The following is a 24,471-nucleotide window of genomic DNA, read 5'->3' as shown; positions in this document are numbered from 1 at the left end:
TTTCCAGAATTAAACCAAGTCAATGGCTCTTCCACTGTAAATGGTACCAGGTAGGTTCCTGAATTCAACTTGCATTGGAGTATTCCATGCCACCTAGCACTCTACATGCAATATCTATACAGTTCCACATCAGTCTGAGTAGTTATGTACAGAAACTTATCACAAAATGCATTGAATAGAAAGTAATGCATTCAACTCAAAGGAGTGTACAGTTCAATTTTGCTGATAAGTACTATGTGCTAACATGATGTAAACATTGTTAGCACACTAACCATATGATTTAGAGTTGTCTGCAACCAATTTTTTGAGTGTGCTACCTATGCTACTGAAGTTACTTTCAGTAGCATTACCTTCTCTACATTGGAATTTTAGACTTTACAGAATTAAACCAAGTCAATGGCTGTTCCACTGTAAATGGTACCAGGTAGGTTACGGAATTCAGCTTGCATTGGAGTATTCCATGGCACCTAGCACTCTACATGCAATATCTATACAGTTCCACATCAGTCTGAGTAGTTATGTACACAAACTTATCACAAAATGCATTGAATAGAAAGTAATGCATTCAACTCAAAGGAGTGTACAGTTCAATTTTGCTGATACGTGCTATGTGCTAACATGATGTAAACATTGTTAGCACACTAACCATATGCTTTAGAGTTGTCTGCAACCAATTTTTTGAGTGTGCTACCTATGCTACTGAAGTTACTTTCAGTAGCATTACCTTCTCTACTCATTGGAATTTTAGACTTTACAGAATTAAACCAAGTCAATGGCTGTTCCACTGTAAATGGTACCAGGTATGTTACTGAATTAAACTTGCATTGGAGTATTCCATGCCATCTAGCACTCTACATGCAATATCTATACAGTTCCACATCCGTCTGAGTAGTTATGTACAGAAACTTATCACAAAATGCATTGAATAGAAAGTAATGCATTCAACTCAAAGGAGTGTACAGTTCAATTTTGCTGAGAACTACTATGTGCTAACATGATGTAAACATTGTTAGCACACTAACCATATGATTTAGAGTTGTCTGCAACCAATTTTTTGAGTGTGCTACCTATGCTACTGAAGTTACTTTCAGTAGCATTACCTTCTCTACTCATTGGAATTTTAGAGTTTACAGAATTAAACCAAGTCAATGGCTGTTCCACTGTGAATGGTACCAGGTAGGTTACTGAATCAAGCTTGCATTGGAGTATTCCATGCCACCTAGCACTCTACATGCAATATCTATACAGTTCCACATCAGTCTGAGTAGTTATGTACAGAAACTTATCACAAAATGCATTGAATAGAAAGTAATGCATTCAACTCAAAGGAGTCTACAGTTCAATTTTGCTGAGAACAACTATGTGCTAACATGATGTAAACATTGTTAGCACACTAACCATATGATTTAGAGTTGTCTGCAACCAATTTTATGAGTGTGCTACCTATGCTCCAGAAGTTACTTTCAGTAACGTTACCTTCTCTACACATTGGAACTTTAGTCTTTCCAGAATTAAACCAAGTCAATGGCTGTTCCACTGTAAATGGTACCAGGTAGGGTCCTGAATTCAACTTGCATTGGAGTATTCCATGCCACCCAGCACTCTACATGCAATATCTATACAGTTCCACATCAGTCTGAGTAGTTATGTACAGAAACTTATCACAAAATGCATTGAATAGAAAGTAATGCATTCAACTCAAAGGAGTGTACAGTTCAATTTTGCTGATAAGTACTATGTGCTAACATGATGTAAACATTGTTAGCACACTAACCATATGATTTAGAGTTGTCTGCAACCAATTTTTTGAGTGTGCTACCTATGCCAATGGCTGTTCCACTGTAAATGGTACCAGGTAGGTTACGGTATTCAGATTGCATTGGAGTATTCCATGGCACCTAGCACTCTACATGCAATATCTATACAGTTCCACATCAGTCTGAGTAGTTATGTACAGAAACTTATCACAAAATGCATTGAATAGAAAGTAATGCATTCAACTCAAAGGAGTGTACAGTTCAATTTTGCTGAGAACTACTATGTGCTAACATGATGTAAACATTGTTAGCACACTAACCATATGATTTAGCGTTGTCTGCAAACAATTTTTTGAGTGTACTACCTATGCTACTGAAGTTACTTTCAGTAGCATTACCTTCTCTACTCATTGGAATTTTACACTTTACAGAATTAAACCAAGTCAAAGGCTGTTCCACTGTAAATGGTACCAGGTAGGTTACTGAATTAAGCTTGCATTGGAGTATTCCATGGCACCTAGCACTCCACATGCAATATCTATACAGTTCCACATCAGTCTGAGTAGTTATGTACACAAACTTATCACAAAATGCGTTGAATAGAAAAGTAATGCATTCAACTCAAAGGAGTGTACAGTTCAATTTTGCTGAGAACAACTATGTGCTAACATGATGTAAACATTGTTAGCACACTAACCATATGATTTAGAGTTGTCTGCAACCAATTTTATGAGTGTGCTACCTATGCTCCAGAAGTTACTTCAGTAACGTTAGCTTCTCTACACATTGGAACTTTAGTCTTTCTAGAATTAAACCAAGTCAATGGATGTTCCACTGTAAATGGTACCTGGTAGGTTAGTGAATTCAACTTGCATTGGGGTATTCCATGCCACCTAGCACTCTACATGCAATATCTATACAGTTCCACATCAGTCTGAGTAGTTATGTACAGAAACTTATCACAAAATGCATTGAATAGAAAGTAATGCATTCAACTCAAAGGAGTCTACAGTTCAATTTTGCTGAGAACAACTATGTGCTAACATGATGTAAACATTGTTAGCACACTAACCATATGATTTAGAGTTGTCTGCAACCAATTGTTTGAGTGTGCTACCTATGCTACTGAAGTTACTTTCAGCAGCATTACCTTATCTACTCATTGGAACTTTGGACTTTACAGAATTAAACCAAGTCAATGGCTGTTCCACTGTAAATGGTACCAGGTAGGTTACTGAATTCAACTTGCATTGGAGTATTCCATGCCACCTAGCACTCTACATGCAATATCTATACAGTTCCACATCAGTCTGAGTAGTTATGTACACAAACTTATCACAAAATGCATTGAATAGAAAGTAATGCATTGAACTCAAAGGAGTGTACAGTTCAATTTTGCTGATAAGTACTATGTGCTAACATGATGTAAACATTGTTAGCACACTAACCATATGATTTAGAGTTGTCTGCAACCAATTTTATGAGTGTGCTACCTATGCTCCAGAAGTTACTTTCAGTAACGTTACCTTCTCTACACATTGGAACTTTAGTCTTTCTAGAATTAAACCAAGTCAATGGCTGTTCCACTGTAAATGGAACCAGGTAGGTTCCTGAATTCAACTTGCATTGGAGTATTCCATGCAACCTAGCACTCTACATGCAATATCTATACAGTTCCACATCAGTCTGAGTAGTTATGTACAGAAACTTATCACAAAATGCATTGAATACAAAGTAATGCATTCAACTCAAAGGAGTGTACAGTTCAATTTTGCTGAGAACTACTATGTGCTAACATGATGTAAACATTGTTAGCACACTAACCATATGATTTAGAGTTGTCTGCAACCAATTTTATGAGTGTGCTACCTATGCTCCAGAAGTTACTTTCAGTAACGTTACCTTCTCTACACATTGGAACTTTAGTCTTTCTATAATTAAACCAAGACAATGTCTGTTCCACTGTAAAATGTACCAGGTAGGTTAGTGAATTCAACTTGCATTGGAGTATTCCATGCCATCTAGCACTCTACATGCAATATCTATACAGTTCCACATCAGTCTGAGTAGTTATGTACACAAACTTATCACAAAATGCATTGAATAGAAAGTAATGCATTCAACTCAAAGGAGTGTACAGTTCAATTCTGCTGAGAACTACTATGTGCTAACATGATGTAAACATTGTTAGCACACTAACCATATGATTTAGAGTTGTCTGCAACCAATTTTGTGAGTGTGCTACCTATGCTACTGAAGTTACTTTCAGTAGCATTACCTTCTCTACTCATTGGAATTTTAGAGTTTACAGAATTAAACCAAGTCAATGGCTGTTCCACTGTAAATGGTACGAGGTAGGTTACTGAATTCAGCTTGCATTGGAGTATTCCATGGCACCTAGCACTCTACATGCAATATCTATACAGTTCCACATCAGTCTGAGTAGTTATGTACAGAAACTTATCACAAAATGCATTGAATAGAAAGTAATGCATTCAACTCAAAGGAGTGTACAGTTCAATTTTGCTGAGAACTACTATGTGCTAACATGATGTAAACATTGTTAGCACACTAACCATATGATTTAGAGTTGTCTGCAACCAATTTTTTGAGTGTGCTACCTATGCTACTGAAGTTACTTTCAGTAGCATTACGTTCTCTACTCATTGGAACTTTGGACTTTGCAGAATTAAACCAAGTCAATGGCTGTTCCACTGTAAATGGTACCAGGTATGTTACTGAATTCAACTTGCATTGGAGTATTCCATGCCATCTAGCACTCTACATGCAATATCTATACAGTTCCACATCAGTCTGAGTAGTTATGTACAGAAACTTATCACAAAATGCATTGAATAGAAAGTAATGCATTCAACTCAAAGGAGTGTACAGTTCAATTTTGCTGATAAGTACTATGTGCTAACATGATGTAAACATTGTTAGCACACTAACCATATGATTTAGAGTTGTCTGCAACCAATTTTTTGAGTGTGCTACCTATGCCAATGGCTGTTCCACTGTAAATGGTACCAGGTAGGTTACGGTATTCAGATTGCATTGGAGTATTCCATGGCACCTAGCACTCTACATGCAATATCTATACAGTTCCACATCAGTCTGAGTAGTTATGTACAGAAACTTATCACAAAATGCATTGAATAGAAAGTAATGCATTCAACTCAAAGGAGTGTACAGTTCAATTTTGCTGAGAACTACTATGTGCTAACATGATGTAAACATTGTTAGCACACTAACCATATGATTTAGCGTTGTCTGCAAACAATTTTTTGAGTGTACTACCTATGCTACTGAAGTTACTTTCAGTAGCATTACCTTCTCTACTCATTGGAATTTTACACTTTACAGAATTAAACCAAGTCAAAGGCTGTTCCACTGTAAATGGTACCAGGTAGGTTACTGAATTAAGCTTGCATTGGAGTATTCCATGGCACCTAGCACTCCACATGCAATATCTATACAGTTCCACATCAGTCTGAGTAGTTATGTACACAAACTTATCACAAAATGCGTTGAATAGAAAAGTAATGCATTCAACTCAAAGGAGTGTACAGTTCAATTTTGCTGAGAACAACTATGTGCTAACATGATGTAAACATTGTTAGCACACTAACCATATGATTTAGAGTTGTCTGCAACCAATTTTATGAGTGTGCTACCTATGCTCCAGAAGTTACTTCAGTAACGTTAGCTTCTCTACACATTGGAACTTTAGTCTTTCTAGAATTAAACCAAGTCAATGGATGTTCCACTGTAAATGGTACCTGGTAGGTTAGTGAATTCAACTTGCATTGGGGTATTCCATGCCACCTAGCACTCTACATGCAATATCTATACAGTTCCACATCAGTCTGAGTAGTTATGTACAGAAACTTATCACAAAATGCATTGAATAGAAAGTAATGCATTCAACTCAAAGGAGTCTACAGTTCAATTTTGCTGAGAACAACTATGTGCTAACATGATGTAAACATTGTTAGCACACTAACCATATGATTTAGAGTTGTCTGCAACCAATTGTTTGAGTGTGCTACCTATGCTACTGAAGTTACTTTCAGCAGCATTACCTTATCTACTCATTGGAACTTTGGACTTTACAGAATTAAACCAAGTCAATGGCTGTTCCACTGTAAATGGTACCAGGTAGGTTACTGAATTCAACTTGCATTGGAGTATTCCATGCCACCTAGCACTCTACATGCAATATCTATACAGTTCCACATCAGTCTGAGTAGTTATGTACACAAACTTATCACAAAATGCATTGAATAGAAAGTAATGCATTGAACTCAAAGGAGTGTACAGTTCAATTTTGCTGATAAGTACTATGTGCTAACATGATGTAAACATTGTTAGCACACTAACCATATGATTTAGAGTTGTCTGCAACCAATTTTATGAGTGTGCTACCTATGCTCCAGAAGTTACTTTCAGTAACGTTACCTTCTCTACACATTGGAACTTTAGTCTTTCTAGAATTAAACCAAGTCAATGGCTGTTCCACTGTAAATGGAACCAGGTAGGTTCCTGAATTCAACTTGCATTGGAGTATTCCATGCAACCTAGCACTCTACATGCAATATCTATACAGTTCCACATCAGTCTGAGTAGTTATGTACAGAAACTTATCACAAAATGCATTGAATACAAAGTAATGCATTCAACTCAAAGGAGTGTACAGTTCAATTTTGCTGAGAACTACTATGTGCTAACATGATGTAAACATTGTTAGCACACTAACCATATGATTTAGAGTTGTCTGCAACCAATTTTATGAGTGTGCTACCTATGCTCCAGAAGTTACTTTCAGTAACGTTACCTTCTCTACACATTGGAACTTTAGTCTTTCTATAATTAAACCAAGACAATGTCTGTTCCACTGTAAAATGTACCAGGTAGGTTAGTGAATTCAACTTGCATTGGAGTATTCCATGCCATCTAGCACTCTACATGCAATATCTATACAGTTCCACATCAGTCTGAGTAGTTATGTACACAAACTTATCACAAAATGCATTGAATAGAAAGTAATGCATTCAACTCAAAGGAGTGTACAGTTCAATTCTGCTGAGAACTACTATGTGCTAACATGATGTAAACATTGTTAGCACACTAACCATATGATTTAGAGTTGTCTGCAACCAATTTTGTGAGTGTGCTACCTATGCTACTGAAGTTACTTTCAGTAGCATTACCTTCTCTACTCATTGGAATTTTAGAGTTTACAGAATTAAACCAAGTCAATGGCTGTTCCACTGTAAATGGTACGAGGTAGGTTACTGAATTCAGCTTGCATTGGAGTATTCCATGGCACCTAGCACTCTACATGCAATATCTATACAGTTCCACATCAGTCTGAGTAGTTATGTACAGAAACTTATCACAAAATGCATTGAATAGAAAGTAATGCATTCAACTCAAAGGAGTGTACAGTTCAATTTTGCTGAGAACTACTATGTGCTAACATGATGTAAACATTGTTAGCACACTAACCATATGATTTAGAGTTGTCTGCAACCAATTTTTTGAGTGTGCTACCTATGCTACTGAAGTTACTTTCAGTAGCATTACGTTCTCTACTCATTGGAACTTTGGACTTTGCAGAATTAAACCAAGTCAATGGCTGTTCCACTGTAAATGGTACCAGGTATGTTACTGAATTCAACTTGCATTGGAGTATTCCATGCCATCTAGCACTCTACATGCAATATCTATACAGTTCCACATCAGTCTGAGTAGTTATGTAAAGAAACGTATCACAAAATGCATTGAATGGAAAGTAATGCATTCAACTCAAAGGAGTGTACAGTTCAATTTTGCTGAGAACTACTATGTGCTAACATGATGTAAACATTGTTAGCACACTAACCATATGATTTAGAGTTGTCTGCAACCAATTTTATTAGTGTGCTACCTATGCTCCAGAAGTTACTTTCAGTAAAGTTACCTTCTCTACACATTGGAACTTTAGTCTTTCTAGAATTAAACCAAGTCAATGGCTGTTCCACTGTAAATGGTACCAGGTAGGTTCCTGAATTCAACTTGCATTGGAGTATTCCATGCCACCTAGTACTCTACATGCAATATCTATACAGTTCCACATCAGTCTGAGTAGTTATGTACAGAAACTTATCACAAAATGCATTGAATAGAAAGTAATGCATTCAACTCAAAGGAGTGTATAGTTCAATTTTGCTGATAAGTACTATGTGCTAACATGATGTAAACATTTTTAGCACACTAACCATATGATTTAGAGTTGTCTGCAAACAATTTTTTGAGTGTACTACCTATGCTACTGAAGTTACTTTCAGTAGCATTACCTTCTCTACTCATTGGAATTTTACACTTTACAGAATTAAACCAAGTCAATGGCTGTTCCACTGTAAATGGTACCAGGTAGGTTACTGAATTAAGCTTGCATTGGAGTATTCCATGGCACCTAGCACTCCACATGCAATATCTATACAGTTACACATCAGTCTGAGTAGTTATGTACACAAACTTATCACAAAATGCGTTGAATAGAAAAGTAATGGATTCAACTCAAAGGAGTGTACAGTTCAATTTTGCTGAGAACAACTATGTGCTAACATGATGTAAACATTGTTAGCACACTAACCATATGATTTAGAGTTGTCTGCAACCAATTTTATGAGTGTGCTACCTATGCTCCAGAAGTTACTTCAGTAACGTTACCTTCTCTACACATTGGAACTTTAGTCTTTCTAGAATTAAACCAAGTCAATGGATGTTCCACTGTAAATGGTACCTGGTAGGTTAGTGAATTCAACTTGCATTGGGGTATTCCATGCCACCTAGCACTCTACATGCAATATCTATACAGTTCCACATCAGTCTGAGTAGTTATGTACAGAAACTTATCACAAAATGCATTGAATAGAAAGTAATGCATTCAACTCAAAGGAGTCTACAGTTCAATTTTGCTGAGAACAACTATGTGCTAACATGATGTAAACATTGTTAGCACACTAACCATATGATTTAGAGTTGTCTGCAACCAATTTTATGAGTGTGCTACCTATGCTACTGAAGTTACTTTCAGCAGCATTACCTTATCTACTCATTGGAACTTTGGACTTTACAGAATTATACCAAGTCAATGGCTGTTCCACTGTAAATGGTACCAGGTAGGTTACTGAATTCAACTTGCATTGGAGTATTCCATGCCACCTAGCACTCTACATGCAATATCTATACAGTTCCACATCAGTCTGAGTAGTTATGTACACAAACTTATCACAAAATGCATTGAATAGAAAGTAATGCATTGAACTCAAAGGAGTGTACAGTTCAATTTTGCTGATAAGTACTATGTGCTAACATGATGTAAACATTGTTAGCACACTAACCATATGATTTAGAGTTGTCTGCAACCAATTTTATGAGTGTGCTACCTATGCTCCAGAAGTTACTTTCAGTAACGTTACCTTCTCTACACATTGGAACTTTAGTCTTTCTAGAATTAAACCAAGTCAATGGCTGTTCCACTGTAAATGGAACCAGGTAGGTTCCTGAATTCAACTTGCATTGGAGTATTCCATGCAACCTAGCACTCTACATGCAATATCTATACAGTTCCACATCAGTCTGAGTAGTTATGTACAGAAACTTATCACAAAATGCATTGAATAGAAAGTAATGCATTCAAATCAAAGGAGTATACAGTTCAATTTTGCTGATAAGTACTATGTGCTAACATGATGTAAACATTGTTAGCACATTAACCATATGATTTAGAGTTGTCTGCAACCATATTTATGAGTGTGCTACCTATGCTCCAGAAGTTACTTCAGTAACGTTACCTTCTCTACACATTGGAACTTTAGTCTTTCTAGAATTAAACCAAGTCAATGGCTGTTCCTTTGTAAATGGTACCAGGTAGGTTACTGAATTCAACTTGCATTGGAGTATTCCATGCCACCTAGCACTCTACATGCAATATCTATACAGTTCAACATCAGTCTTAGTTATGTACAGAAACTTATCACAAAATGCATTGAATAGAAAGTAATGCATTCAACTCAAAGGAGTGTACAGTTCAATTTTGCTGAGAACTACTATGTGCTAACATGATGTAAACATTGTTAGCACACTAACCATATGATTTAGATTTGTCTGCAACCAATTTTTTGAGTGTGCTACCTATGCTACTGAAGTTACTTTCAGTAGCATTACCTTCTCTACTCATTGGAATTTTAGACTTTACAGAATTAAACCAAGTCAATGGCTGTTCCACTGTAAATGGTACCAGGTATGTTACTGAATTCAACTTGCATTGGAGTATTCCATGCAACCTTGCACTCTACATGCAATATCTATACAGTTCCACATCAGTCTGAGTAGTTATGTACAGAAACTTATCACAAAATGCATTGAATAGAAAGTAATGCATTCAACTCAAAGGAGTGTACAGTTCAATTTTGCTGAGAACTACTATGTGCTAACATGATGTAAACATTGTTAGCACACTAACCATATGATTTAGAGTTGTCTGCAACCAATTGTTTGAGTGTGCTACCTATGCTACTGAAGTTACTTTCAGCAGCATTACCTTATCTACTCATTGGAACTTTGGACTTTACAGAATTAAACCAAGTCAATGGCTGTTCCACTGTAAATGGTACCAGGTAGGTTACTGAATTAAGCTTGCATTGGAGTATTCCATGGCACCTAGCACTCCACATGCAATATCTATACAGTTCCACATCAGTCTGAGTAGTATGTACACAAACTTATCACAAAATGCGTTGAATAGAAAAGTAATGCATTCAACTCAAAGGAGTGTACAGTTCAATTTTGCTGAGAACAACTATGTGCTAACATGATGTAAACATTGTTAGCACACTAACCATATGATTTAGAGTTGTCTGCAACCAATTTTATGAGTGTGCTACCTATGCTCCAGAAGTTACTTCAGTAACGTTACCTTCTCTACAGATTGGAACTTTAGTCTTTCTAGAATTAAACCAAGTCAATGGATGTTCCACTGTAAATGGTACCTGGTAGGTTAGTGAATTCAACTTCCATTGGGGTATTCCATGCCACCTAGCACTCTACATGCAATATCTATACAGTTCCACATCAGTCTGAGTAGTTATGTACAGAAACTTATCACAAAATGCATTGAATAGAAAGTAATGCATTCAACTCAAAGTTGTCTACAGTTCAATTTTGCTGAGAACAACTATGTGCTAACATGATGTAAACATTGTTAGCACACTAACCATATGATTTAGAGTTGTCTGCAACCAATTTTTTGAGTGTGCTACCTATGCTACTGAAGTTACTTTCAGTAACGTTACCTTCTCTACACATTGGAACTTTAGTCTTTCTAGAATTAAACCAAGTCAATGGCTGTTCCACTGTAAATGGAACCAGGTAGGTTACGGAATTCAACTTGCATTGGAGTATTCCATGCAACCTAGCACTCTACATGCAATATCTATACAGTTCCACATCAGTCTGAGTAGTTATGTACAGAAACTTATCACAAAATGCATTGAATAGAAAGTAATGCATTCAACTCAAAGGAGTGTACAGTTCAATTTTGCTGAGAACTACTATGTGCTAACATGATGTAAACATTGTTAGCACACTACCCATATGATTTAGAGTTGTCTGCAACCAATTGTTTGAGTGTGCTACCTATGCTACTGAAGTTACTTTCAGCAGCATTACCTTATCTACTCATTGGAACTTTGGACTTTACAGAATTAAACCAAGTCAATGGCTGTTCCACTGTAAATGGTACCAGGTAGGTTACTGAATTCAACTTGCATTGGAGTATTCCATGCCACCTAGCACTCTACATGCAATATCTATACAGTTCCACATCAGTCTGAGTAGTTATGTACACAAACTTATCACAAAATGCATTGAATAGAAAGTAATGCATTGAACTCAAAGGAGTGTACAGTTCAATTTTGCTGATAAGTACTATCTGCTAACATGATGTAAACATTGTTAGCACACTAACCATATGATTTAGAGTTGTCTGCAACCAATTTTATGAGTGTGCTACCTATGCTCCAGAAGTTACTTTCAGTAACGTTACCTTCTCTACACATTGGAACTTTAGTCTTTCTAGAATTAAACCAAGTCAATGGCTGTTCCACTGTAAATGGAACCAGGTAGGTTCCTGAATTCAACTTGCATTGGAGTATTCCATGCAACCTAGCACTCTACATGCAATATCTATACAGTTCCACATCAGTCTGAGTAGTTATGTACAGAAACATCACAAAATGCATTGAATAGAAAGTAATGCATTCAAATCAAAGGAGTATACAGTTCAATTTTGCTGATAAGTACTATGTGCTAACATGATGTAAACATTGTTAGCACACTAACCATATGATTTAGAGTTGTCTGCAACCATATTTATGAGTGTGCTACCTATGCTCCAGAAGTTACTTCAGTAACGTTACCTTCTCTACACATTGGAACTTTAGTCTTTCTAGAATTAAACCAAGTCAATGGGTGTTCCTTTGTAAATGGTACCAGGTAGGTTACTGAATTCAACTTGCATTGGAGTATTCCATGCCACCTAGCACTCTACATGCAATATCTATACTGTTCAACATCAGTCTTAGTTATGTACAGAAACTTATCACAAAATGCATTGAATAGAAAGTAATGCATTCAACTCAAAGGAGTGTACAGTTCAATTTTGCTGAGAACTACTATGTGCTAACATGATGTAAACATTGTTAGCACACTAACCATATGATTTAGAGTTGTCTGCAACCAATTTTTTGAGTGTGCTACCTATGCTACTGAAGTTACTTTCAGTAGCATTACCTTCTCTACTCATTGGAATTTTAGACTTTACAGAATTAACCAAGTCAATGGCTGTTCCACTGTAAATGGTACCAGGTATGTTACTGAATTCAACTTGCATTGGAGTATTCCATGCCATCTAGCACTCTACATGCAATATCTATACAGTTCCACATCAGTCTGAGTAGTTATGTACAGAAACTTATCACAAAATGCATTGAATAGAAAGTAATGCATTCAACTCAAAGGAGTGTACAGTTCAATTTTGCTGATAAGTACTATCTGCTAACATGATGTAAACATTGTTAGCACACTAACCATATGATTTAGAGTTGTCTGCAACCAATTTTATGAGTGTGCTACCTATGCTCCAGAAGTTACTTCAGTAACGTTACCTTCTCTACACATTGGAAATTTAGTCTTTCTAGAATTATAACAAGTCAATGGCTGTTCCACTGTAAAATGTACCAGGTAGGTTAGTGAATTCAACTTGCATTGGAGTATTCCATGCCACCTAGCACTCGACATGCAATATCTATACAGTTCCACATCAGTCTGAGTAGTTATGTACAGAAACTTATCACAAAATGCATTGAATAGAAAGTAATGCATTCAACTCAAAGGAGTGTACAGTTCAATTTTGCTGAGAACTACTATGTGCTAACATGATGTAAACATTGTTAGCACACTAACCATATGATTTAGAGTTGTCTGCAACCAATTTTTTGAGTGTGCTACCTATGCTACTGAAGTTACTTTCAGTAGCATTTCGTTCTCTACTCATTGGAACTTTGGACTTTGCAGAATTAAACCAAGTCAATGGCTGTTCCACTGTAAATGGAACCAGGTAGGTTCCTGAATTCAACTTGCATTGGAGTATTCCATGCCACCTAGCACTCTACATGCAATATCTATACAGTTCCACATCAGTCTGAGTAGTTATGTACAGAAACTTATCACAAAATGCATTGAATACAAAGTAATGCATTCAACTCAAAGGAGTCTACAGTTCAATTTTGCTGAGAACAACTATGTGCTAACATGATGTAAACATTGTTAGCACACTAACCATATGATTTAGAGTTGTCTGCAACTAATTTTATGAGTGTGCTACCTATGCTCCAGAAGTTACTTTCAGTAAAGTTACCTTCTCTACACATTGGAACTTTAGTCTTTCTAGAATTAAACCAAGTCAATGGCTGTTCCACTGTAAATGGAACCAGGTAGGTTACGGAATTCAACTTGCATTGGAGTATTCCATGCAACCTAGCACTCTACATGCAATATCTATACAGTTCCACATCAGTCTGAGTAGTTATGTACAGAAACTTATCACAAAATGCATTGAATAGAAAGTAATGCATTCAACTCAAAGGAGTGTACAGTTCAATTTTGCTGAGAACTACTATGTGCTAACATGATGTAAACATTGTTAGCACACTAACCATATGATTTAGAGTTGTCTGCAACCAATTGTTTGAGTGTGCTACCTATGCTACTGAAGTTACTTTCAGTAGCATTACCTTCTCTACTCATTGGAATTTTAGACTTTACAGAATTAAACCAAGTCAATGGCTGTTCCACTGTAAATGGTACCAGGTATGTTACTGAATTAAACTTGCATTGGAGTATTCCATGCCATCTAGCACTCTACATGCAATATCTATACAGTTCCACATCAGTCTGAGTAGTTATGTACAGAAACTTATCACAAAATGCATTGAATAGAAAGTAATGCATTCAACTCAAAGGAGTGTACAGTTCAATTTTGCTGAGAACTACTATGTGCTAACATGATGTAAACATTGTTAGCACACTAACCATATGATTTAGAGTTGTCTGCAACCAATTTTTTGAGTGTGCTACCTATGCTCCAGAAGTTACTTTCAGTAACGTTACCTTCTCTACACATTGGAACTTTAGTCTTTCTAGAATTAAACCAAGTCAATGGCTGTTCCACTGTAAATGGTACCAGGTAGGTTCCTGAATTCAACTTGCATTGGAGTATTCCATGCCACCTAGCACTCTACATGCAATATCTATACAGTTCCACATCAGTCTGAGTAGTTATGTACAGAAACTTATCACAAAATGCATTGAATAGAAAGTAATGCATTCAACTCAAAGGAGTCTACAGTTCAATTTTGCTGAGAACAACTATGTGCTAACATGATGTAAACATTGTTAGCACACTAACCATATGATTTAGAGTTGTCTGCTACCAATTTTATGAGTGTGCTACCTATGCTACTGAAGTTACTTTCAGTAGCATTACCTTCTCTACATTGGAATTTTAGACTTTACAGAATTAAACCAAGTCAATGGCTGTTCCACTGTAAATGGTACCAGGTAGGTTACGGAATTCAGCTTGCATTGGAGTATTCCATGGCACCTAGCACTCTACATGCAATATCTATACAGTTCCACATCAGTCTGAGTAGTTATGTACACAAACTTATCACAAAATGCATTGAATAGAAAGTAATGCATTCAACTCAAAGGAGTGTACAGTTCAATTTTGCTGATACGTGCTATGTGCTAACATGATGTAAACATTGTTAGCACACTAACCATATGCTTTAGAGTTGTCTGCAACCAATTTTTTGAGTGTGCTACCTATGCTACTGAAGTTACTTTCAGTAGCATTACCTTCTCTACTCATTGGAATTTTAGACTTTACAGAATTAAACCAATTCAATGGCTGTTCCACTGTAAATGGTACCAGGTATGTTACTGAATTAAACTTGCATTGGAGTATTCCATGCCATCTAGCACTCTACATGTAATATCTATACAGTTCCACATCAGTCTGAGTAGTTATGTACAGAAACTTATCACAAAATGCATTGAATAGAAAGTAATGCATTCAACTCAAAGGAGTGTACAGTTCAATTTTGCTGAGAACTACTATGTGCTAACATGATGTAAACATTGTTAGCACACTAACCATATGATTTAGAGTTGTCTGCAACCAATTTTTTGAGTGTGCTACCTATGCTCCAGAAGTTACTTTCAGTAAAGTTACCTTCTCTACACATTGGAACTTTAGTCTTTCTAGAATTAAACCAAGTCAATGGCTGTTCCACTGTAAATGGAACCAGGTAGGTTACGGAATTCAACTTGCATTGGAGTATTCCATGCAACCTAGCACTCTACATGCAATATCTATACAGTTCCACATCAGTCTGAGTAGTTATGTACAGAAACTTATCACAAAATGCATTGAATAGAAAGTAATGCATTCAACTCAAAGGAGTGTACAGTTCAATTTTGCTGAGAACTACTATGTGCTAACATGATGTAAACATTGTTAGCACACTAACCATATGATTTAGAGTTGTCTGCAACCAATTGTTTGAGTGTGCTACCTATGCTACTGAAGTTACTTTCAGTAGCATTACCTTCTCTACTCATTGGAATTTTAGACTTTACAGAATTAAACCAAGTCAATGGCTGTTCCACTGTAAATGGTACCAGGTATGTTACTGAATTAAACTTGCATTGGAGTATTCCATGCCATCTAGCACTCTACATGCAATATCTATACAGTTCCACATCAGTCTGAGTAGTTATGTACAGAAACTTATCACAAAATGCATTGAATAGAAAGTAATGCATTCAACTCAAAGGAGTGTACAGTTCAATTTTGCTGAGAACTACTATGTGCTAACATGATGTAAACATTGTTAGCACACTAACCATATGATTTAGAGTTGTCTGCAACCAATTTTTTGAGTGTGCTACCTATGCTCCAGAAGTTACTTTCAGTAACGTTACCTTCTCTACACATTGGAACTTTAGTCTTTCTAGAATTAAACCAAGTCAATGGCTGTTCCACTGTAAATGGTACCAGGTAGGTTCCTGAATTCAACTTGCATTGGAGTATTCCATGCCACCTAGCACTCTACATGCAATATCTATACAGTTCCACATCAGTCTGAGTAGTTATGTACAGAAACTTATCACAAAATGCATTGAATAGAAAGTAATGCATTCAACTCAAAGGAGTCTACAGTTCAATTTTGCTGAGAACAACTATGTGCTAACATGATGTAAACATTGTTAGCACACTAACCATATGATTTAGAGTTGTCTGCTACCAATTTTATGAGTGTGCTACCTATGCTACTGAAGTTACTTTCAGTAGCATTACCTTCTCTACATTGGAATTTTAGACTTTACAGAATTAAACCAAGTCAATGGCTGTTCCACTGTAAATGGTACCAGGTAGGTTACGGAATTCAGCTTGCATTGGAGTATTCCATGGCACCTAGCACTCTACATGCAATATCTATACAGTTCCACATCAGTCTGAGTAGTTATGTACACAAACTTATCACAAAATGCATTGAATAGAAAGTAATGCATTCAACTCAAAGGAGTGTACAGTTCAATTTTGCTGATACGTGCTATGTGCTAACATGATGTAAACATTGTTAGCACACTAACCATATGCTTTAGAGTTGTCTGCAACCAATTTTTTGAGTGTGCTACTTATGCTACTGAAGTTACTTTCAGTAGCATTACCTTCTCTACTCATTGGAATTTTAGACTTTACAGAATTAAACCAATTCAATGGCTGTTCCACTGTAAATGGTACCAGGTATGTTACTGAATTAAACTTGCATTGGAGTATTCCATGCCATCTAGCACTCTACATGTAATATCTATACAGTTCCACATCAGTCTGAGTAGTTATGTACAGAAACTTATCACAAAATGCATTGAATAGAAAGTAATGCATTCAACTCAAAGGAGTGTACAGTTCAATTTTGCTGAGAACTACTATGTGCTAACATGATGTAAACATTGTTAGCACACTAACCATATGATTTAGAGTTGTCTGCAACCAATTTTTTGAGTGTGCTACCTATGCTCCAGAAGTTACTTTCAGTAAAGTTACCTTCTCTACACATTGGAACTTTAGTCTTTCTAGAATTAAACCAAGTCAATGGCTGTTCCACTGTAAATGGTACCAGGTAGGTTCCTGAATTCAACTTGCATTGGAGTATTCCATGCCACCTAGTACTCTACATGCAATATCTATACAGTTCCACATCAGTCTGAGTAGTTATGTACAGAAACTTATCACAAAATGCATTGAATAGAAAGTAATGCATTCAACTCAAAGGAGTGTACAGTTCAATTTTGCTGAGAACTACTATGTGCTAACATGATGTAAACATTGTTAGCACACTAACCATATGATTTAGAGTTGTCTGCAACCAATTTTTTGAGTGTGCTACCTATGCTACTGAAGTTACTTTCAGTAGCATTACCTTCTCTACTCATTGGAATTTTAGAGTTTACAGAATTAAACCAAGTCAATGGCTGTTCCACTGTGAATGGTACCAGGTAGGTTACTGAATCAAGCTTGCATTGGAGTATTCCATGCCACCTAGCACTCTACATGCAATATCTATACAGTTCCACATCAGTCTGAGTAGTTATGTACAGAAACTTATCACAAAATGCATTGAATAGAAAGTAATGCATTCAACTCAAAGGAGTGTACAGTTCAATTTTGCTGAGAACTACTATGTGCTAACATGATGTAAACATTGTTAGCACACTAACCATATGATTTAGAGTTGTCTGCAACCAATTTTTTGAGTGTGCTACCTATGCTCCAGAAGTTACTTTCAGTAACGTTACCTTCTCTACACATTGGAACTTTAGTCTTTCTAGAATTAAACCAAGTCAATGGCTGTTCCACTGTAAATGGTACCAGGTAGGTTCCTGAATTCAACTTGCATTGGAGTATTCCATACCACCTAGCACTCTACATGCAATATCAATACAGTTCCACATCAGTCTGAGTAGTTATGTACAGAAACTTATCACAAAATGCATTGAATAGAAAGTAATGCATTCAACTCAAAGGAGTGCACAGTTCAATTTTGCTGAGAACTACTATGTGCTAACATGATGTAAACATTGTTAGCACACTAACCATATGATTTAGCGTTGTCTGCAAACAATTTTTTGAGTGTACTACCTATGCTACTGAAGTTACTTTCAGTAGCATTACCTTCTCTACTCATTGGAATTTTACACTTTACAGAATTAAACCAAGTCAATGGCTGTTCCACTGTAAATGGTACCAGGTAGGTTACTGAATTAAGCTTGCATTGGAGTATTCCATGGCACCTAGCACTCCACATGCAATATCTATACAGTTCCACATCAGTCTGAGTAGTTATGTACACAAACTTATCACAAAATGCGTTGAATAGAAAAGTAATGCATTCAACTCAAAGGAGTGTACAGTTCAATTTTGCTGAGAACAACTATGTGCTAACATGATGTAAACATTGTTAGCACACTAACCATATGATTTAGAGTTGTCTGCAACCAATTTTATGAGTGTGCTACCTATGCTCCAGAAGTTACTTCAGTAACGTTAGCTTCTCTACACATTGGAACTTTAGTCTTTCTAGAATTAAACCAAGTCAATGGATGTTCCACTGTAAATGGTACCTGGTAGGTTAGTGAATTCAACTTGCATTGGGGTATTCCATGCCACCTAGCACTCTACATGCAATATCTATACAGTTCCACATCAGTCTGAGTAGTTATGTACAGAAACTTATCACAAAATGCATTGAATAGAAAGTAATGCATTCAACTCAAAGGAGTGCACAGTTCAATTTTGCTGAGAACTACTATGTGCTAACATGATGTAAACATTGTTAGCACACTAACCATATGATTTAGCGTTGTCTGCAAACAATTTTTTGAGTGTACTACCTATGCTACTGAAGTTACTTTCAGTAGCATTACCTTCTCTACTCATTGGAATTTTACACTTTACAGAATTAAACCAAGTCAATGGCTGTTCCACTGTAAATGGTACCAGGTAGGTTACTGAATTAAGCTTGCATTGGAGTATTCCATGGCACCTAGCACTCCACATGCAATATCTATACAGTTCCACATCAGTCTGAGTAGTTATGTACACAAACTTATCACAAAATGCGTTGAATAGAAAAGTAATGCATTCAACTCAAAGGAGTGTACAGTTCAATTTTGCTGAGAACAACTATGTGCTAACATGATGTAAACATTGTTAGCACACTAACCATATGATTTAGAGTTGTCTGCAACCAATTTTATGAGTGTGCTACCTATGCTCCAGAAGTTACTTCAGTAACGTTAGCTTCTCTACACATTGGAACTTTAGTCTTTCTAGAATTAAACCAAGTCAATGGATGTTCCACTGTAAATGGTACCTGGTAGGTTAGTGAATTCAACTTGCATTGGGGTATTCCATGCCACCTAGCACTCTACATGCAATATCTATACAGTTCCACATCAGTCTGAGTAGTTATGTACAGAAACTTATCACAAAATGCATTGAATAGAAAGTAATGCATTCAACTCAAAGGAGTCTACAGTTCAATTTTGCTGAGAACAACTATGTGCTAACATGATGTAAACATTGTTAGCACACTAACCATATGATTTAGAGTTGTCTGCAACCAATTGTTTGAGTGTGCTACCTATGCTACTGAAGTTACTTTCAGCAGCATTACCTTATCTACTCATTGGAACTTTGGACTTTACAGAATTAAACCAAGTCAATGGCTGTTCCACTGTAAATGGTACCAGCTAGGTTACTGAATTCAACTTGCATTGGAGTATTCCATGCCACCTAGCACTCTACATGCAATATCTATACAGTTCCACATCAGTCTGAGTAGTTATGTACACAAACTTATCACAAAATGCATTGAATAGAAAGTAATGCATTGAACTCAAAGGAGTGTACAGTTCAATTTTGCTGATAAGTACTATGTGCTAACATGATGTAAACATTGTTAGCACACTAACCATATGATTTAGAGTTGTCTGCAACCAATTTTATGAGTGTGCTACCTATGCTCCAGAAGTTACTTTCAGTAACGTTACCTTCTCTACACATTGGAACTTTAGTCTTTCTAGAATTAAACCAAGTCAATGGCTGTTCCACTGTAAATGGAACCAGGTAGGTTCCTGAATTCAACTTGCATTGGAGTATTCCATGCAACCTAGCACTCTACATGCAATATCTATACAGTTCCACATCAGTCTGAGTAGTTATGTACAGAAACTTATCACAAAATGCATTGAATACAAAGTAATGCATTCAACTCAAAGGAGTGTACAGTTCAATTTTGCTGAGAACTACTATGTGCTAACATGATGTAAACATTGTTAGCACACTAACCATATGATTTAGAGTTGTCTGCAACCAATTTTATGAGTGTGCTACCTATGCTCCAGAAGTTACTTTCAGTAACGTTACCTTCTCTACACATTGGAACTTTAGTCGTTCTATAATTAAACCAAGACAATGTCTGTTCCACTGTAAAATGTACCAGGTAGGTTAGTGAATTCAACTTGCATTGGAGTATTCCATGCCATCTAGCACTCTACATGCAATATCTATACAGTTCCACATCAGTCTGAGTAGTTATGTACACAAACTTATCACAAAATGCATTGAATAGAAAGTAATGCATTCAACTCAAAGGAGTGTACAGTTCAATTCTGCTGAGAACTACTATGTGCTAACATGATGTAAACATTGTTAGCACACTAACCATATGATTTAGAGTTGTCTGCAACGAATTTTGTGAGTGTGCTACCTATGCTACTGAAGTTACTTTCAGTAGCATTACCTTCTCTACTCATTGGAATTTTAGAGTTTACAGAATTAAACCAAGTCAATGGCTGTTCCACTGTAAATGGTACGAGGTAGGTTACTGAATTCAGCTTGCATTGGAGTATTCCATGGCACCTAGCACTCTACATGCAATATCTATACAGTTCCACATCAGTCTGAGTAGTTATGTACAGAAACTTATCACAAAATGCATTGAATAGAAAGTAATGCATTCAACTCAAAGGAGTGTACAGTTCAATTTTGCTGAGAACTACTATGTGCTAACATGATGTAAACATTGTTAGCACACTAACCATATGATTTAGAGTTGTCTGCAACCAATTTTTTGAGTGTGCTACCTATGCTACTGAAGTTACTTTCAGTAGCATTACGTTCTCTACTCATTGGAACTTTGGACTTTGCAGAATTAAACCAAGTCAATGGCTGTTCCACTGTAAATGGTACCAGGTATGTTACTGAATTCAACTTGCATTGGAGTATTCCATGCCATCTAGCACTCTACATGCAATATCTATACAGTTCCACATCAGTCTGAGTAGTTATGTAAAGAAACGTATCACAAAATGCATTGAATGGAAAGTAATGCATTCAACTCAAAGGAGTGTACAGTTCAATTTTGCTGAGAACTACTATGTGCTAACATGATGTAAACATTGTTAGCACACTAACCATATGATTTAGAGTTGTCTGCAACCAATTTTATTAGTGTGCTACCTATGCTCCAGAAGTTACTTTCAGTAAAGTTACCTTCTCTACACATTGGAACTTTAGTCTTTCTAGAATTAAACCAAGTCAATGGCTGTTCCACTGTAAATGGTACCAGGTAGGTTCCTGAATTCAACTTGCATTGGAGTATTCCATGCCACCTAGTACTCTACATGCAATATCTATACAGTTCCACATCAGTCTGAGTAGTTATGTACAGAAACTTATCACAAAATGCATTGAATAGAAAGTAATGCATTCAACTCAAAGGAGTGTACAGTTCAATTTTGCTGATAAGTACTATGTGCTAACATGATGTAAACATTTTTAGCACACTAACCATATGATTTAGAGTTGTCTGCAAACAATTTTTTGAGTGTACTACCTATGCTACTGAAGTTACTTTCAGTAGCATTACCTTCTCTACTCATTGGAATTTTACACTTTACAGAATTAAACCAAGTCAATGGCTGTTCCACTGTAAATGGTACCAGGTAGGTTACTGAATTAAGCTTGCATTGGAGTATTCCATGGCACCTAGCACTCCACATGCAATATCTATACAGTTACACATCAGTCTGAGTAGTTATGTACACAAACTTATCACAAAATGCGTTGAATAGAAAAGTAATGCATTCAACTCAAAGGAGTGTACAGTTCAATTTTGCTGAGAACAACTATGTGCTAACATGATGTAAACATTGTTAGCACACTAACCATATGATTTAGAGTTGTCTGCAACCAATTTTATGAGTGTGCTACCTATGCTCCAGAAGTTACTTCAGTAACGTTACCTTCTCTACACATTGGAACTTTAGTCTTTCTAGAATTAAACCAAGTCAATGGATGTTCCACTGTAAATGGTACCTGGTAGGTTAGTGAATTCAACTTGCATTGGGGTATTCCATGCCACCTAGCACTCTACATGCAATATCTATACAGTTCCACATCAGTCTGAGTAGTTATGTACAGAAACTTATCACAAAATGCATTGAATAGAAAGTAATGCATTCAACTCAAAGGAGTCTACAGTTCAATTTTGCTGAGAACAACTATGTGCTAACATGATGTAAACATTGTTAGCACACTAACCATATGATTTAGAGTTGTCTGCAACCAATTTTATGAGTGTGCTACCTATGCTACTGAAGTTACTTTCAGCAGCATTACCTTATCTACTCATTGGAACTTTGGACTTTACAGAATTATACCAAGTCAATGGCTGTTCCACTGTAAATGGTACCAGGTAGGTTACTGAATTCAACTTGCATTGGAGTATTCCATGCCACCTAGCACTCTACATGCAATATCTATACAGTTCCACATCAGTCTGAGTAGTTATGTACACAAACTTATCACAAAATGCATTGAATAGAAAGTAATGCATTGAACTCAAAGGAGTGTACAGTTCAATTTTGCTGATAAGTACTATGTGCTAACATGATGTAAACATTGTTAGCACACTAACCATATGATTTAGAGTTGTCTGCAACCAATTTTATGAGTGTGCTACCTATGCTCCAGAAGTTACTTTCAGTAACGTTACCTTCTCTACACATTGGAACTTTAGTCTTTCTAGAATTAAACCAAGTCAATGGCTGTTCCACTGTAAATGGAACCAGGTAGGTTCCTGAATTCAACTTGCATTGGAGTATTCCATGCAACCTAGCACTCTACATGCAATATCTATACAGTTCCACATCAGTCTGAGTAGTTATGTACAGAAACTTATCACAAAATGCATTGAATAGAAAGTAATGCATTCAAATCAAAGGAGTATACAGTTCAATTTTGCTGATAAGTACTATGTGCTAACATGATGTAAACATTGTTAGCACATTAACCATATGATTTAGAGTTGTCTGCAACCATATTTATGAGTGTGCTACCTATGCTCCAGAAGTTACTTCAGTAACGTTACCTTCTCTACACATTGGAACTTTAGTCTTTCTAGAATTAAACCAAGTCAATGGCTGTTCCTTTGTAAATGGTACCAGGTAGGTTACTGAATTCAACTTGCATTGGAGTATTCCATGCCACCTAGCACTCTACATGCAATATCTATACAGTTCAACATCAGTCTTAGTTATGTACAGAAACTTATCACAAAATGCATTGAATAGAAAGTAATGCATTCAACTCAAAGGAGTGTACAGTTCAATTTTGCTGAGAACTACTATGTGCTAACATGATGTAAACATTGTTAGCACACTAACCATATGATTTAGAGTTGTCTGCAACCAATTTTTTGAGTGTGCTACCTATGCTACTGAAGTTACTTTCAGTAGCATTACCTTCTCTACTCATTGGAATTTTAGACTTTACAGAATTAAACCAAGTCAATGGCTGTTCCACTGTAAATGGTACCAGGTATGTTACTGAATTCAACTTGCATTGGAGTATTCCATGCCATCTAGCACTCTACATGCAATATCTATACAGTTCCACATCAGTCTGAGTAGTTATGTACAGAAACTTATCACAAAATGCATTGAATAGAAAGTAATGCATTCAACTCAA

This window comes from Hypanus sabinus, unplaced genomic scaffold (genome assembly GCF_030144855.1).
Source record: "Hypanus sabinus isolate sHypSab1 unplaced genomic scaffold, sHypSab1.hap1 H_3, whole genome shotgun sequence".
Classification (NCBI taxonomy): domain Eukaryota; kingdom Metazoa; phylum Chordata; class Chondrichthyes; order Myliobatiformes; family Dasyatidae; genus Hypanus; species Hypanus sabinus.
Note: the sequence above shows the minus strand (reverse complement) of the source record.